General features: G+C 34.4%; 1 protein-coding gene across 9 annotated transcripts in view; it reads right to left on the bottom strand.

Annotated features, from left to right (window-relative positions):
• The window catches only part of LOC118198596 (uncharacterized), a 385,056-nt gene that overhangs the window by 154,959 nt on the left and 212,121 nt on the right, over positions 1 to 17,976 (bottom strand). Inside the window, exon 4 of one of the 9 annotated variants that reach the window (XR_015041771.1) lies at positions 9,335 to 9,487. The exons of the other annotated variants lie outside the window; for them this stretch is intronic. The gene's annotated coding sequence lies outside the window, so the exon portion shown is untranslated. The remainder of the gene's footprint in view (positions 1 to 9,334; positions 9,488 to 17,976) is intronic. 9 annotated transcript variants of the gene reach the window in all.

Raw genomic sequence — 17,976 nt, 5'->3', positions numbered from 1 at the left:
AAAATCGGACGCATTAAGAGACTGAACTATAAAACAAAAAAACTGAAAGCATAAATGCATGTTTAGAAAGAGTGACATCTCAGTTCTTGTTAAAGCCGGTTTCAACTGGTTATTTTGTCTTCTGCACATCAATACCAAAACAATTTGTATTTACTAAGACATTGTACAAAAAAATTTGCTTCGAGATGGTACAGCGTTATAACCTTAAATTTGTTACAAATTCGAGCAATCCGCTGGCGTTAGAGGTGATTCGAACAGTATATGGTGAGGCGTCGTTATCAAGAACATAAGTGTATAAGTGGTACAACCGATTTAAATGTGGTCGCGAAAGAGTTGAAAATGAACCAAAGATACAGCGCGCTTCAGCTTCAAAGAGTGACGAAAATGTGGAGAAAATTCGATCTTTAGTAAAATGCAATAGATATGTAACAGCTCTTCAAATTTTGGAAATCTTTGGGGTTAGCAAAGAAAGCTGCAGGTTAATTTTAATTGAAAATCTGTAAATGAGGAAAGTTAAGGCTCTATTTGTAATTCCCGATTTTGACAGAAAAGCTTGCTGTGACGATTTGCTGAGTATTGGAAGACAGGACAACGATCCAAGTGTATCATAGCGGGACATGAGAGCTAATATCTACAATACGACCCAGAAAAAAAAAGACAAAGTACCCAGGGAAAGAGCCATTATCCACCTCCTCTCTCTCTCACACACACACACATACAAAAGCACGCATGTTGAAATCAAAGATGCTAATTGCATGTTTTGATTACAAAGAATTTAATCCCCTCAAATTTGTTAATGAAAATCAATCAATTAATCAGTATTACAAGAAATGCTTTTTCGATTAAGAAACGGGATAAGGCGAGTTAGGAAGGAACGTTTTTATTCTGGGCAATGGTTTAATGATAAATCGGCCATTGTAGTCTCCCGATTTACCGAATTTACCCCCAGTTGATTTTTTTGTTTTTTCCGAAGCTTAAGATGGCTGTGAAAAGACAGAGATCTGATGCAGAAAGTCTCGGATATTCCCCGCATTTTGTGAACGGTTAGTTTCAAAGCCTATAAACGGTGTTTCGATGAACTTGAAGAAAAGCTGTATTTGTAATTCCTCTGGCGATTATTTTGAAGGGAATAAATTTATTTGAAGAACAGATTTTACTTTTTTTTTTTTTTTTTTTTTTTTTTTTTTGAAGAAGAAGAAGAAGAACAGATTTTGAAGAACAGGTTATACTGTGATTTATAAGAAACTGCCAGGTTACTTCACGGACGTATTTTGTATTATTAAATTTATCAATTTCATGAATAATCTTTTCACTTACTTAAAACACTTTTCTATTTCTGCATACATTTTACGTTGAAACCATAAATCGGAAATTTCTAAATCATGTGCTGAAAAAAACTGGGGGAAATAGTACACGAAGGGAATAAATATGAGTAAATATGGTAATCGTACTATTTTTTGCCTTCAGTATAATACTAAAATGGATGTGCATATGCTAATCAAAAATTCATCGTAAAAGCAGCTGTATGTGAAATGATTTGGTTAAGGGTAAGTTAATTTGGCATGTAATTGTAAGCTACTAAGCATAAATTAATTCTTCTGAGCACATTTAATTTACGATACTCTGAAATTCGAAATCCTATAGTTGTTAACATTAACACTTAAGTGTATTAATTTAATTCAGTGTTGGACTCTAAACCTCAGACTCAAATAACTTCGGACTTGTTACGAGTAAACGCCATCCTAAACCAAGGAATATCTATACTTGCTCCAGTATAATTCCGTTTATATTTATAAATTACTGCTATACTGAAGTAGTACATTCTTCAGTTACACTGACGTGAGTACTGGACCGAAAGAGTACATTTAACCATTTTGTCAGGCACATGTTTGCTTCTTGTTAATATACTCACGGTCGTAAGTGGTAAAGCATGAAAGGAAATGGTCCCTGAAAAATTTGAAAATTCTCTGAAAAAGTAATTAAGGAAAAGAATTTTAAATGGCTTGCCAGTTAATATATTTGAAGAGAGTATTAGACCTTTTTTAGAGCTTCTATAAGAAGAAAAAATTTCCAAAATGATTTGAAATTCAGCCTTTTATTTTATCAACAATGAAAATACCTGCTTCCTTTGATCGATCATCTGAGCCATGCAGAAAATATTGTGTAACCCCCAGAGAACTTCCTTCGAAATCAGCAGCTGGTACGCACCAGGCTTTCGAACCTGCAATTACTTTTATTAGGCGATTCCTATTTAAAGATCCTCGTAAAGATGGGTTCAGTGATTAGTTATTCATTCCGATTGCACTCCTTTTCGTAATAGCCCCAAAATTTGCTTCGAAGAGACCATGTCATTAAATGGGATTGAACCGCCCCCATGCGCGATAAAGATTGATCCACTGTCAGGAACATCACAGCCTTTGACCTACTTCGAGCCAATTGGTAAGTCAGTTTTTCAGAAAAGGACCAGTATGAATTTCGGCTAAATTGCTTAAATTCTGCAATTTTTCCCAAACAACATTATATTTAAAGCAGTTCACCCTCATGGAAAAATTATTTTTCTAATTTATAGCTAATTTTAATGAAACTTCCCTAAGGAGACGTAAGCTTCGGACGATTTTGGTTTTCCATGAAGGTAATAGCTTCACAGAGATTATGTTCAACACCAGTACTTATATATGTTGTAAGAAATACTGGTCACTCATTTTCTGCAGTAGTTGTCTCACAGGCCATGAAAGGTGCACAGACATTAGATTATTTTTAAAGCAGGATTATTTTTAAAGCAGGAAACATGAAAAATGAACAATGCTCTCACCGGGACTCGAACCTGGACCCTCAAGTACACGCCGAGTATGCTGCCATTACACCACGAAGGAATGCTGGAAGGAGGGAGTAGATTAAAATGTAAAAAAAACTTAGTAATGGAAATTTTACTTCAAGGGAGTATATTATAATCCATACTAAATAGTGTATCAGATCTAGTAAAACTTTTCTGCATGTTTTTTATTTGATCAAGAACAGTCAGCGGATTGAATCTAAATTTCTCACGTAGATAGACAATGAAATATATATGATATTGTAGATGATCAAGTACTTAGAAATCAATCCTCCTAACGGCACTAATAATAAACTACGGATAAAAAGAACTGCTTCAAATATTCATGAAGTTTTAATAATCTGGTAATTACAAAACAGACGTGGTAAACAACTCGTATATTTCATATTTATCGATTAGGAAAAATTTCGTATCTATGCGGTATATTTCACGGTAACAGCAATAACATGCAGACATAAAACATGCGCTATTATTCTGTGATTATATGAGACTATAGATGAGAACACATAATATTCAAAGATTGAGTTATAGATGAGTGGCAACTGATAACACAGAGAATGAATTCGCAGGGTATTTCAAATTTCTTGACAACTGTTAAAACTGGGAGTTGATGTGAATTTAGCATTTTCAGCTTGTTTTTAGAACTACATCATTTTTTTTTCTGCACCCGAAAATCTGATTTATTTATATTTTTCCTACACCTCTGAAACATTCTAGTATAAAATCACGTTATTTTTATTCTCTGCCGAGAAAGCCGACGCAAATTCTATTCGAGAACGTTTTGCCTTATTGGCTAATTGCTTTTTTTACTATCGCTGACTGTATGATATCTAACCAAGTGAAGAAAAAATGGCACAAGCAAATTTGTCTAGTCATGTCGTTAGATGCCTGTTGTTAAGAAATTTCTTTCAATGGAAATATATGATGAACAAGCACAACAAGTACTACCTTGCATCTATTGATAGCTATGGTGCAATCTTCTTATGATATATAATTTCATATATTTCCATTTTTTATTCGTTTAATCCGTTTCAAAAATTTTTGACGCGTCACTTGCTTTAAAAATGCTGCATTTATTTAGACTTTCATATAACAGCTTGCATTTTTTGTTATTACTGGGTTTCGGGCATACTAGTACAATTTAACAAAATTACTGTATCAGTTAATAGTTATTTAAATAAAATTCGATATGTAAGATTAAAATTCCCACAAGAATTTAATTCTCGTTTAAAGTTAGACGATACAGATAAAAAAGTGGTCACTAGCGTATTTTGAAGCAGAAGATTCAATGTGCTGGGACTCGAACCTAAACCTCTCGAATACGCGCCGAGTGTGCTACCCTTACACCAACAAGGCATGCGGAAAGGAGGAGAAAATACCTTATAAGTTGTTTATGTTGGCGAATTTCTTGATGTTCTGCTTCTGTTTGTAATGATAGGTTATGAAATTGTACCCTTTTCTTTTTCTTCAGTAATAAAGATATGACATGCTTGTATCCTTGTTTTTCTGCTTCTATTGCGAGAATACGATATACAAAGAACCCTCTTGCAAAAATAACTAACACTTATGTAAATATACAAATAAACATCGGTATTGATCATCATCTCTCTAAAATAGGCACTTCCGCAAAAGACCAAATCATTTGAAACCGAAGATGGTCGTTTTACAGAGGGTTTGACGTAGCTGTATTCGTATTTCTCTGCGTGATTCTTCTGTTGTGGGGATGTAACATATTTGTATTTCTATTTTTATACTACTGAGATTATAATCAGGATATTCTCGTGAAAGAAACCATGCAAAAAACTGAATAAGTTTTATTATGCTAACTTAAGCTTTTCGATTTAGTTTGATTGCCACAAATAACAGCAAGAAAAAAAAATTGCTGTGATATTTAGTTCGTACTTTCCACAAATTACATAATTAACTTTTAGGTCTGAACTAGTTTTTGACTTTTGATGACTAGAGCACAGGAAACGATATAGTAGCGATAACGATAGTTCTCCTGAGTTAAGTAGCTTTACGATGATAGTAAGAACCTAATGAGGCAAATGTATATTTTTTTGTATGTGTAAATTATAAAAAGTTAATAACTAATATAATTTATACCCTTATTATACTCACGACAGCATATTAATGACTGGGCATGAAAACAAACTGCCTTGTTGAGGGAAGCCTGGTAAAACTGAAAAGGATTTTTTGACTACAATCTGTGGAATGTATGCAGTTATAAATATATGATGATTTTTCTATGCTAGATCCAAGGAAAGGCCAATATCTCAACGATTATTTATTAAACTTTTAATATGTATATATGACTTCTTATTTTGCACGATAAGAAGCCAATGCCTTTCTATTTATTAAAGGAGGTGATAGAAATGCTCACCACCACACTGTCAGGCAAAGCGAACGTGACGTTTCATATTTGAGAAAAATAGTCTGCAAGACGTCGTCACTATATAATCTGTTGCTTGCTTCACAATATGAACTTGGAAGTCATTTACTCTCTCCTGGCTTGCCTCGTAGCAATGCTAGAGTTGTTGCGGAAGGTGGTCGAATCCTGTAATCATAAAATCTTCTTTGTGGAATATGGACCATGTAAGATATTTATGGTTTATTTAATTATGCCAAAGCCCTCGAGGGCTATCTGCCCAAGGAAAGGGACGCCTTCGTGGAGGACTTTCTAAGGAAACTGGCTCGTATACACGTTTACACATTGGGAAAAACCATGAAAACGCCATGCAGCCAGCCCGTTCGCCGGCAGTTCCGAACCCCTTACCGAACTACTATAGTACTCAGCAACTTCACCGTTCGACCGCTGGTGAGCCTCTAACTATGTAAGCGAGAGAGAGTAAGGAAGTGGATGGGTCCACTCATTTCGGGAAAGCGGCATTCGGACAATCAGCTTTACTATAACATTGAAGCAAATGATGATTACATCACATAACTGTGTTTAATTATTAAAATCAAACATTTAATGAACTGTGCATTCGCAGCTTTTGTAAATAAGATTTAATTTAACTCATAAGATCACTTTTTACGATACAGTTCACTTATAATTCTTGTTTTTGTACAAACGCCTTTCGTTATAAGACCGTTAAAAGTTTTCTTAGAAATTTGCTTTTCCTAAAAATTTGATATTCTTAAAAATTTTGAATATTAACAGCAATACTAAAAATTGAAAATACTTTCGGTATTATTCGACACTGATTTTAAAAGGAAAGTCTTCGTGTATTTAGAGTGGCAACGAAATAATTTCCACTCTTCCAAGAACAAATTATACTGCTTATAATTTGGGCCCTTGGCAGGTTTTAGTTACTTTCGTAAAAAGGAATTTCTTTCTAAATGAATCAAGATTCTCTCAAGAATTGATCTGAAGTTCACTCCGAGGAAAAATTTTAGTTCGTTTAATCATTTGATTCGTCATTTTACATTTCCTTTAAATTCCTGTTAGTTCGACTCTTCTACCCAGAACATATAGCTGATAATTTTCTAAAAGATTTATTTTTACTTTTAAACAAGCTTACCTTTTACGAATTATTTTTGTATTGCATATCGTTTTCTCCCAATACTGATGAAATTTAAAAATTTAGGATAAATCTTATTAGTGTCCACTAAACCAATTTTCTAGAAGTAGTTCAATAATAAATCATACATCTCCAAATACAACTATCAACAATGCAGACCCATCATCTTCAAACCACTAATTTTATCGAAAAAATAAAATAATTAATTCAGTTATATTATACAAGGGTTGGCTTTTAACACTTCACAAACAAACAGCATTTACTTATATATAATCAAATTAATTTATACATTTAGTAACTTCAAGAGAAATGCAGTGTTTACTAAGTGTCAAATGTTTACAGAAGGAACTTTCATGTATTTGCAAAAGGGAGACTAGAATTATTAGCTCATTTTCCTAATTCACAATAAGATGGAGTTGCATGCTGCATTCTAATATCCATTTATTTAAAACACATTGCTTTATAAAGCTCAGACCGCAAAACTAATTTTTTCATTAAATTAGACGTATTTCCTCAGGTTCGTTATGATTAACGTAATTTTGAGGGAAAGAAATGCGAGATATTCAATATTTTTTACAACTATTATTATTGCAGTATTTTCAGTATTGTTCCACAAGGCGCGTTTCTTTAAAATAATAATAGTAATAAAGTTTTCACACTGGGAAACCAAGTCTGCAATTTTCAGACCTTTTCAGCAAGCTCAGGAAGAGAGATTAAATCTTTAGGCTCGGTTTAGAGCTTTGAAAATCCAGCAGAGGGTTTTAAGGTTCTGTTGAAACGAAATCTAAGTTACAAAAGTTTCATTTCATTTAAATGATTAAGGTTTTAGTAATAAAACTAGTTCTGTAAGATGAAAATTATAAAACAAACAATAGCAAGCCATATAAAAATTTTGAGTCGACCCAACTTCTCTGTCTATGATCGGTGAGGAGAAAGAAAACCCAGATGGATTCCATGAGGTGATGACGACACACGTTACGATCGTAAATAAGGAGAGAGTGGTAACGACCTTGAAATGCCTAAAGTAAGGACTATTAATCAGCCAATCTCATGTCGGATATTGCTTCTCAGCTCTTGTATGCTAGGGCTAGGTAGCATTGTAAGCTTTTCCTTTTAAACAGTCCCACAGGAAAATAATCAGAGTACTTGCATTAGCAGATCTTTGGCTGCCATAAACCTTTCAAAATAATCCTGTCATCAAAAACGTTTTCGATTTCGTTAAACCTGACGGCATCCCTATATCGTGTCGTTTTTTCGATGACGTCAAGGCTTTACCAATGTCTCACGTTCCTTTCACGTAAAATTTCCGAAATCACATTCCGTTAACATGCTCAATATTAACATTTTCTTGAGTCTAGTACTGAAAGAATCACCCCATAGCTAAATTTAGCCACCAGAAATGATAAATTTTTCTAAAGAGGAGGAAATTATAATTCCAGTTTTTTAAAAGTTCAGAAAAAGATTTTGTGCATTTGACTTTAATTATAAATAATAATAATAAATTTAAGAAAAATTTGATATAATATTATACATTTTAATATAATTAAACACACTTATCACTTAAATTAAAGGACTAGAGTTTAAACAGAAACAAAAGCTAAGTAAAAAACGAAGCAACTGCACCGAGTTCTAGATTCACTTGCATCAAATGATATCCCATTTTTTTCTGAGAAACACCACAAAAATGTAAAGAGAACGCATTTGTTAAGTATAATAAAAAGAAATCCGCACGCATAAACTCATACGTTAGCATGTGGTAAAATGTACTATGAAGGATATTTATAAATGAAGGTTAATGAATCTTTCTTTTTCAATATTTTATTTCGGATGCAGTGAACCCTCCCGCTGCGACCATCTTCCTTAGAAGAATAGTTCTGCCATTTCTGAAGTGACCAATATTTCTCAGATACGTATAAACATCACTGCTCAGACGGGAAAGTGGTGAGTGACTCTAACTGCCGTTCTGAAGAGCCAGGGTTCGAATCCCGGAGAAGGCATGGATGTAAATTGTATCTTCCTTCATAGGAGGATCATTCACAGGAGGCAACGGTGGCCCTCCTGTTACGTGCTTCCATAATTAAGTGACCGCCGCTTCCGGCCTTAGTAGTCGCCAACGTCTATTACGACATGTGGCCGCCACTGAAATATATATATAAACATCGACATTGAATATCATCTTTCTAAAACTACTACCACCACTGTTGGCAGATGAACATTATAGGAAACAGTGAGTAGTCGTCTTAGAACGGCTCACTCTATATTATGTGGTTCTGTTTTGCAAAACATAATGGTAACAGTTAAACCGTCAGTGCCCTCGGTGATCTGTATGCGCGTCAAATCTGAGATCAACTGTGATGCACCCCTCCGTCAATAACCCACTGCGTTCAATCGCTGTTACCCACTGCGCTGTAAAAGGGTCCATCATTCTAGAGTGACGTGGGCGTATCCTTTTTATGGCACAGTTCTAGCTTCCCCATCAGTCTACCATTCCACATGGAGTGCAGTAGTTACTCTCTGTAAATTATATACGCAACCCCTTCCCAGTTGTACTTCCACGGATAAAATGAATATAATTAAACCCTGACAGCTTCCATATATAGTCAACCTACTTGTAGTGACAACCTTCCTGAGGAAAATAACTTCTGCAACTATTATTTCTGATAACATAAATAAACATGGATACTGAACATTACTATGGTAATCTTCGAAAAGATCTACTGTACTCCACTTCGCATTTTATATGAATCTTCTGAGAAGCATTTTATCGGTTATTATCTGGAAATAAAAGTAAAAATATTCATAGTTAAGCGATAAACAATTGGACTTTCAACATCAAATTGTAGTTCACTCACACTTTTGTAAAGACTATTGCTATTATAAGAAAAGAATTAAATAAATTTAATTACTATGTAAGTACATATAACTATGCACAAATAATACAATGTTAATGACTTAAAAACAATAATAATATGCCCACCAACTTAATAACTCCCTCGTTGGGTTTTTCCATCAAAACTGGGACGAAACTTCTCCGTTCTTGCGGATGTAACATCGGTCGCGCTCTGTGGTGCATACTAGATCACGTTATTGGTCATGAAACGGCTAAATGACCGTTGAGTATTGGTCATTCCTTGAAAAAAAACATTAAATTGCAAATAGGCGACTATTTGAAACAGCAACAACATTTAATCTTTGAGCAATAATTCTTATGATAACATTTTCGTAATTATATTAGTATTAAGCAAATCTAATTAATCTTCATTACATTCATTAGCCTTTATTTTGTCGGTGAATTTTAATGTAAAATTGTTCAAGAACAAATCAATTAATCGGCTAAAAATTTATTCTTACCCGATTAAAAAATGTTAATCAAATCCCATTTCTAAATTTGGAGCATTGAGGCTAATGTATTTATTTATGAATTAATAGTTTATCAGCGGTGGGTAAAAATTTACATCAGAGGTTCCAAGTGTCGTCAGTGGATTGGTACACGGTTTTTGCTGAGTCGCAAAAAAGTTTTAAGTACTTCTTAAATTGTTATATAATATATTCTGTTAGCCTATAATTATTCATTAATCGTTAATAAAAAAATTCCACGGGGTTATTTATTTGTATTCTGTTTTTTTAGCCCAAAGGGCATTAGCCCAGAAGGGCTATTAATTTTGTTTTGGCATTTTGCGTTGATTCACTGTAAATGTCGGTTCACTTTTCAAATTGTTGCCACCAAATATTATCGCCCTGTGTTATATTTAAAGAAATTAAATAATGAAGAATCTGCATAAATGTATGTATGTTTCTCACATTGTGATAAAACAAAGGTGCCTAGAGCCATCAAATATTGAATAACGTAATCCTCCACCGAATATGGGCCTAACTGGGAGCCGAAACCGAATAAGCCCTAATTTGGAATTTGAAATTTGTTTTATTATCTATTTTATATTTTGAAACACTTTAACGAACTTTTGGTTAACAAACTCAACGATTTCAAAGCGAGCAATGGCAACACTGTACCCCCCCCCAATTTTTTTTTTTTTTTTTTTTTTATCTCCAGTGCGCGAGACTGTGTATCGGAAATTCTAAACATATGCCGATTTTAAAATTGTTTTGCGATATTGCTGTTGATCTGAATTTTATGGTTTGTGTGCAAAGAACGTAAATAAATAAAGCTAACACACAAAACGTTAAAAAAGCGTCCCTTGTCCCTTTGGGCATAATATAAAATTCGAAAGCTTTCAGATTTTTTTGGGGGGGGGGTATCTTTTCTTCCTTACATTTTTTTTCCTTCATATACATTTCAATGAATCTTTTGTAAAATGGCCATCTGCGGCTCCTGAAAATCTTGCTTTTCTGTAGAGATGGTCGTTTAAGACAGATAATATTAAGTATTGATGTTTCTTTATTTTCTCAGAAATACTTTTCACCTTCAGAAATGATGATCTCAGAAAAATTGTTGACAGGAAAGAGTTAACTGTATGAGATTGTGATGCTGAGATGTTTAGAAAAAACAGGATTAGATAATGAACAACGAAATTTAAAAGTTTGTCCTGAAATGAAAGCAGAATTCTACATTCCTGCATTCATTTTGGCGTGTTTAATATTATCCTGGATTATATCATGTGCAGGTGGGAATAAATCTACGCAGAAATAATTGATACACTAAAAGTTGCCTCCAAGATCGTTTATTGAGCTTGCTGAGATCTTCACTCAGGCGGCCTCGGATCTGGGAGTACATTATCACGAGCCGGATTCTTATTTTAAAATCTCTCCCAGAGAGTTCAGTACTGCAAATGACAAGTAGATTCGCAAATTCATCAACCTTTCTTTAGTTTGTTGACAAGACTCGCACCTCCGAGGCTAGGTTAAGCTAATAAGGCTTCAGGACAGATTTTGAGGTCTATAAAACGGAACTCTTCTTTGTCGAACTTGCTCCTCGCGCTCAATAAGGAGGTGAGAAAGTAGGACGATGAGATATGCAGGAGAAAATTGGAAGTAAGCTATTCGGTGATACGTTGTAACAAATATGACCGAGAAATAAACAGGTAATTTTTAGTGATACAGTTGCTGTTTAATATTAAGTTCTTTGTAAATGTAAAATAAATTTGTACTGTAATCCTAAACACCTTTAGACTACATAAAAAACCATAGGGTATAAGCCACCAGTGATTCCGCAGTCTGATGTTCATCATCATAAATCTCTATGACCCAGTTCATTTCTAAATATCCTCTAGCTTGTCTCTTCCTGCCATGGAAAAGCTATTATAATTATAAACCCAACTAGGGGCCTCTTTCATCTGTAGAGAGTTTTCATTATGAACTGGGAGAGCATTAAAAAAAATCCTCTCTTTGATCACCAAGCCTGGCGTGTCAAGCCACTTTACGTAAAACCGCGTAATATCCTGGATTATCTCACTCCCCAGAAGAGAGGCCTATTTCGACACCGCCTTTGTTCAAATTCCGCCAACCGTGCCCCTCTTCATGATAGCAGGCGGCACAACAGTCCGCTTGCTGTCGGCTAATATATAGCTTTCCCACTCCTCCCTCGCTTCAATTCCTCTTTCCGCCTCCTCAACGGATGAAGAGAATTCTAAAAAATAATACTAAGTTATAAAATACAATAGAAAACCTTTTCCTTCCTTCCTTTCCTCTTAAGCAAAACGTCTAGTAGCTGTAAATATTTAAAATGTGGAACTTTGAATGGAAATGTGTGCTCTGGCTGTCGTGAAGGGATTCGTTCTTGACACCTGTAGAGTATCTGTTTCTGTTTCCCTTAGCTGTTCTTATCAGTATGGTGTTTTACCGTGATAAATGCCATATCACTATAGTGAGTTTCACCCTCTTTGGTAACATCCATTGAGAACTCTGAAGACTTCAGCGACTTCTCGCTACGTCTTGAAAATTACAATACAGATTTGGAAGGAGTGTAAAAACCATTTGTTTAACTCAGATAATTTAACAGAAGACACACCTTCTGCTTACAGAACCAACCAGCATTTATGGCATAAATCAAAAGTCACGAGCTGCACTGCACTAAGTAATTTGTAGTTAGCCCAAATGCTACACAGAGAGAAACGCGAAAAGTGTCTCGGACCTAATATCGGCGTGACTAGTCTAACAGCGAGAATAACGCAACGCCACAGATAAACTGTTCTCAAGTGAATCAACTATAAGAGTAACAACTTAGAGTAGCGTGGCTTTCAAAAGGCGAAACAGGCTTTCCTCTATCATCTAAAACCTTCCTTTAAATGCTATCTCTTTCTACCTCATATGAATACGCACGAACTAGAAATTAGCATTCTGGCAGAAAAATGGAAAGCGAGAAAGACAGAAAAGCCAATTTACATAAAACAGCCGGTTAGTAAAAATAAACGAATACTCTACAACTTAGAACGGATTTGAATTTTGACGAAGACGCGGATGTTTTAAATGTGAAGCGTCTTTAGGGGATGCGGGTACTTAAAATGCTAGAGCCGAATGTCCTTTCGTGAGGTTCGTGGGAGAAGAAAAGCAGTAAGAGATCGATGCCCCGGAGTTAACTCCTGTAAAATTAGGATGAATCTAGGCAAACTCGCTCTGTCAAGAATCCAAGACTTTGGGTCAACAACATGTACAACACTTTCTTTCTTAGGACCTGATCTAGACTATGCTTAGATCATAATGATTAATCTCAACAACATAAGTTTGCTCCTTTGTCTGAAAGAAAAACGGCGACCGATTGGTAAACTGGCTGAACAACTGTAGTTCTGACCTGGATTCGAATCCAGACGAATGGGCTAGCTGCATGGGTGTATACGAGCCATTTTCCCTTAGAAAATCTTCCACTAAGGCATTCCTCCCCTTAGTTGGGTTATACCGCCATCTTTAATATAGTTTCACCGTGTAGAATCGGAAAGACAGTAAGCACATTATAGAGCTCAGCTGTCATAGTTATCAAAATTATTTGTCACGTTAATAATTAGTAAACCGTTTATTTAAGAGCATGGAAACAACAGGTGACTTGGACGTAGGAAAGCCAAGAAAAGGATCTGTTACACTAAAACCTCTCGTCTCTTGAAATTTACTACCACAGTTTCATATGTTTCTGATCATCTGTGAAAATGCTTGCCTTATTAGAGAAGTGATATTTAATACAGATGTTTTATTTTACGTGTTAAATATTTATCACTTTCATAGGTAGTCATAATGGATAGGTGGTTGCCATGAGAAATACATTCGGACTCGGAACCCATCACGGTATTCGAAAAATCCAGATTATTGGATTATTAGGGATTATTAGATTGTCTCACTATAACAGTTTTTTTTTAACTGTTTTGCCCCATTCACTTCTTTCATCTCTGTTAGATCATTCCGTCCGTCCTTCTTTCCAAAACGCATACATTTATTTAAAATTTGATTATTCTTGGTGTGTTTCATGAACTATACAACAAAAAGTACAGAAAATGTTGATAGATACCAAAATTTGAATAAAAGTATTTTTTTATTCATAAAGTAAAATATTTAACAATTAAAAGACTGACAGCATCCACCCTCTGTTGAAAACCCTTGCACTATAGTATACTGTAATGTAATTGAGATAATTTTATGTTTTCGCTTATTATATAATGAACCTTATCATGGCAATCATCTCGCTTAGATTAACCACGTCTGAAAATGACCAGTCTTTCGAAGAACATAAAGAAGCATCAGTATTAAACAGAAGACCACTTTAAAAAAGACCAAAATCATATGGAACCTGGGATGATCGTCTTAGAGAAAAGGTTTATGGTATTTTATTTCAATAGAGATTGCATAGTTAAATAATAATGTAATATAATGAACTCTGTCAAGACGACCACCTCCCTCAGCAAACCATCCTTGAAAATAACCTATATTTTCTGAGAATCCTGTCATTAACAAACATCGGTATTGAGCATTACCATTGTAAAATTAACACTTTCGTGGAAGATTAAAATCATCTGAAACCAGGTGGTCGTCTTGGAAAGAGATATAAGATTTTACTTGTTCTGGTAATTCTGCTTAAGACCTATAACTTCAACAGACCTGAATGGTTATCGCTATGTCTGAGAACAAGCCTTTATAATAGCCTTTTCGTTTAAACAGAACTAGGAACATAAATGCACGTTCTTGCGTTACAATAACCACAACTCGTGGTGTTGCAAATACAGAGAACAGTCAAGTTTAAATTAAACAGTGAATAGCAATCAAGGACTACGGCTCAATAACTTTACCAGAGCGTCAGATTTAAAGTGTTTGGCAGCGATAGACCGCAAAGGCGAATAATTATAACTGTTATAGCTAGCATACATGGTTGCCATGAGAAAATTCTATAACCAACGACGAATGCTATAACCAACGAAGTAACCATGTGGCACATACGCGATGCCATAAACACTCTCTGTTTCAAAATCCAAAAAAAACTCAGCAAAATCCAAAATACTCCCTACTGATTTACAGTCTGGTGAGGAATGCGGAAAGGGTAAGTTACAGTAAAGTCTGAGATCATAATAACTGGTTGGTTAATTAACATAAGATATCCTACAGAGTTTATAGTATTTCCGTAAAATAAATGCAAAACACATTAACATACATTTCTCCGTTCCATTATCTAAATTGCAACACATTTTTATTTCAATGAAAATATACCTTAGAACCTTATGAAAGCCATCCATCGGTTGAATCTATCACAGCAAGAAAAAACTTCATTCTCCAGGTTGTTCTACATTTCGTTACGTCATTGACAAAAGACATGTTGATCATCTGTTGATACAGAAGCTTGAAATAAAACGGTATACTTTACTACTTCAAGCATTTTTATACTATACAGTTCTTTTTAATTTTTAGCAGTAAAGTTTTATTTCCTTGCAGTTGCTACACAAAACAAAAGCAGCTTCAAAAATTAGATGCAAAAACATGTTTTAATGCTGGTTATTTTTAAAAGTGAAAAGGCGTAAGGCATTATTCGCATGTCCGGCAATATATGAAATTATAAAGAGATCCTCATTCAAGTATACAGAAAATGCATTTTTTCCCCATTTTGTTATCCTTTATGTTTCCAATATTTCCTGCTATGCACGAGAAACAAAATTTCAAAATATGGATAGTAAAATGTTTAGTCTCAAAACAGTGAAAATTCAAAATACAGCGAAATCTTAAATGACCATTTACGGTTCAAGAAGATTTTGGTTTCTGTAAAGCTAGAAAAGCGGTGTTCATTTTGGATGCATATGTTCTGAGAAATACTGATCATTTTGATAAGTTCTCATCGCGGTCACCATAAGAGGTTTCATGATGTTACCGATGTTTTACAGTTTTCAATCAGCTTTACAAAAAATGTATAATTTTCTCTATATATGTGCACCTCCAAATAATATAGTGAATCATTTCCAAGAGGTTCTAGATATTCCAAGGGTACAAGTGGTTCTAGATTTTCTTAGCTAGGTGATATTCACTACCGATGTTTTTTCATGCTCTTGGAAATACTGGCCATTTTCAGAGGTGGTCCTCGACGGGACATGGTTGATGGTTTTTCACGAAAAGATTTACTTTATTTAAGAAGTTTCTCTTTCAAACAATTATGATGCGGCGCAAAATAAAAATTTTTAATGAATTTTCTTAAATAATAAATAAATAAAAATCTTATAAAGATACCACATGACTTCCTTTTACGGCCTATTAAATTATATACATTTTTTGCTTTACTTCATTTAAATTTATCTCCTCGAATTATTCTAAACTTAATTAACCGATCCCTCAAGACAAGTTGAAAATGCTATCAAAGACTGCAAATTTTCAAATTAAATATTCTGGTCAATTTTTGCTGTACGGGAGGGAGTCATACTTCTTATACTTTTATTTTTTCATAACGAGTATAAAAGATTTTCAAATATAAGTACGGGAACCAGGAGACCGCATAACGGGTTTTTTTTTTTTTTTTTTTTTTAATTTGGCTTTGCCAAAACATGAATATTTTCGTCATTTAAAACACCTTTGTAATTAGAAGTATACCGCTATAACAACGACTGCCAAAATAAAGGCCGGGTAAGCGGCACCTAGATGTATATATATGTTTGGTACGACGACTGCAATAAAAAAGAGCACCATACTTTGCTGAACTGGTCGAACGAAAGTCGCTAAACATTGGTAGTTCGGTCCGGTGTTCGAATCCCGGCGACTGGCTCGCTACACGGGTATTTTCATGATGCTGTGTATACAAGCTAAGTTTTCCTTAAAAGGTGTTCCACGAAGGCATCCTTCCCCTCAGGCCGATAGCTCTCGAATGCTTTGCCTTAGTTAAATAAACCAAACCAATAAAAAAAGGGAGATGCACAATTAGATGTTATAACAGTGGTATATACAAAATTTCAGCGTTTTACGGCTAATCTTTTCTGAGTTATACGAGATAAATACATACGTACGTACGTACAGATCATGAAAAATCCTTTATGAATCCATTTTATAATCCATTTTGGTTAAAAGAATCCTTTATTCCATCCGTACATAGGTCTTTTTGTTTCAAACTCAAATAATTAAATACATTATAAATCTGGCTCTGGCATTCTATACAATACTACAGGCAGTATACAATCATGAGAGCAATATACGTATTACTTCAGAAAAAGTAAATCAATATTAAATCTGTACTAAGTCATGTAATATACATATATCATAACTTATTGGACATATTAAATCTATAATAAATTACGTAATGTATCAATGTCTGGATAGTATCTAATGGCATCAACGTTTGTTGCAGGAAGAGCGATCGCATCTTCCGCACGCAATCATTCCGTTCTCCCTCAAACCATAATGCTTGCTGATAAAGATCAAACTGGAACCGAGTTGCGTGTTATCACAGATTTTGATAAAAGATGGCGCTACTATGCCATACAGTTGTATTACTGTAATGGTACAGTTGATATAATAGTGTGATGTAAGTTTCATTTTTATTTTTCCCCCGATGTTTTTATCACTAAATTAATGTAAACCCTTTAAACCATAATTTGTAAGAAGAAAAAATTAATTTAAGGCACAATTTGTAGACGAAAACGAGAAAAGTTAACTTTTATTTCTTAAAAGTTATTTAAAAAAATTTAGCTATGGAAATTTTTGTTATTAATCAATTTTTGCGGTGGGTGTCTTATTACGGGCACATTTTTCTATGGCAGTGGTACAATTTAAAACTGGATATTACGGTTCAGTTTGGCGCGTTTTCAAAAAATTGCCAAGTCGCAAAATCGGTTGTTTTCGCGCGTTTTAGAAATTCGCTAATTCATCATATTGCCATATTAGATGGTTGCGAATTTGAATTAATTCTGTAAACATGCAAAAATATCTAACACAGGTCTTCAAATAAAAACAGCGAAAAAGGAGGAAAGTGCAGAATCATCCACTGCTTGGCGTGTTTTTAAGAATTGCACAAACTCGACCGATTTTCACTTAAAAAAAAACATTTCAGAATTGCACAAAAATGGCATTGCGCACTCCCTTGGCTTTATCCATGTACACATCGACCTATTTTCACTTAAAAAGTCAAAAAAATTGACAGAAATTCAATTCCTCTTACTCTTGCAAACGCCAAACAAATAAGTGGACGATTCTGAGCTTTACCTAAAGTATTTGAAA

This window comes from Stegodyphus dumicola, chromosome 6 (genome assembly GCF_044657685.1).
Source record: "Stegodyphus dumicola isolate Sdum_Otavi_A_Nest chromosome 6, ASM4465768v1".
Taxonomy (NCBI): domain Eukaryota; kingdom Metazoa; phylum Arthropoda; class Arachnida; order Araneae; family Eresidae; genus Stegodyphus; species Stegodyphus dumicola.
This window is presented reverse-complemented; position numbering and strand designations above follow the sequence as displayed.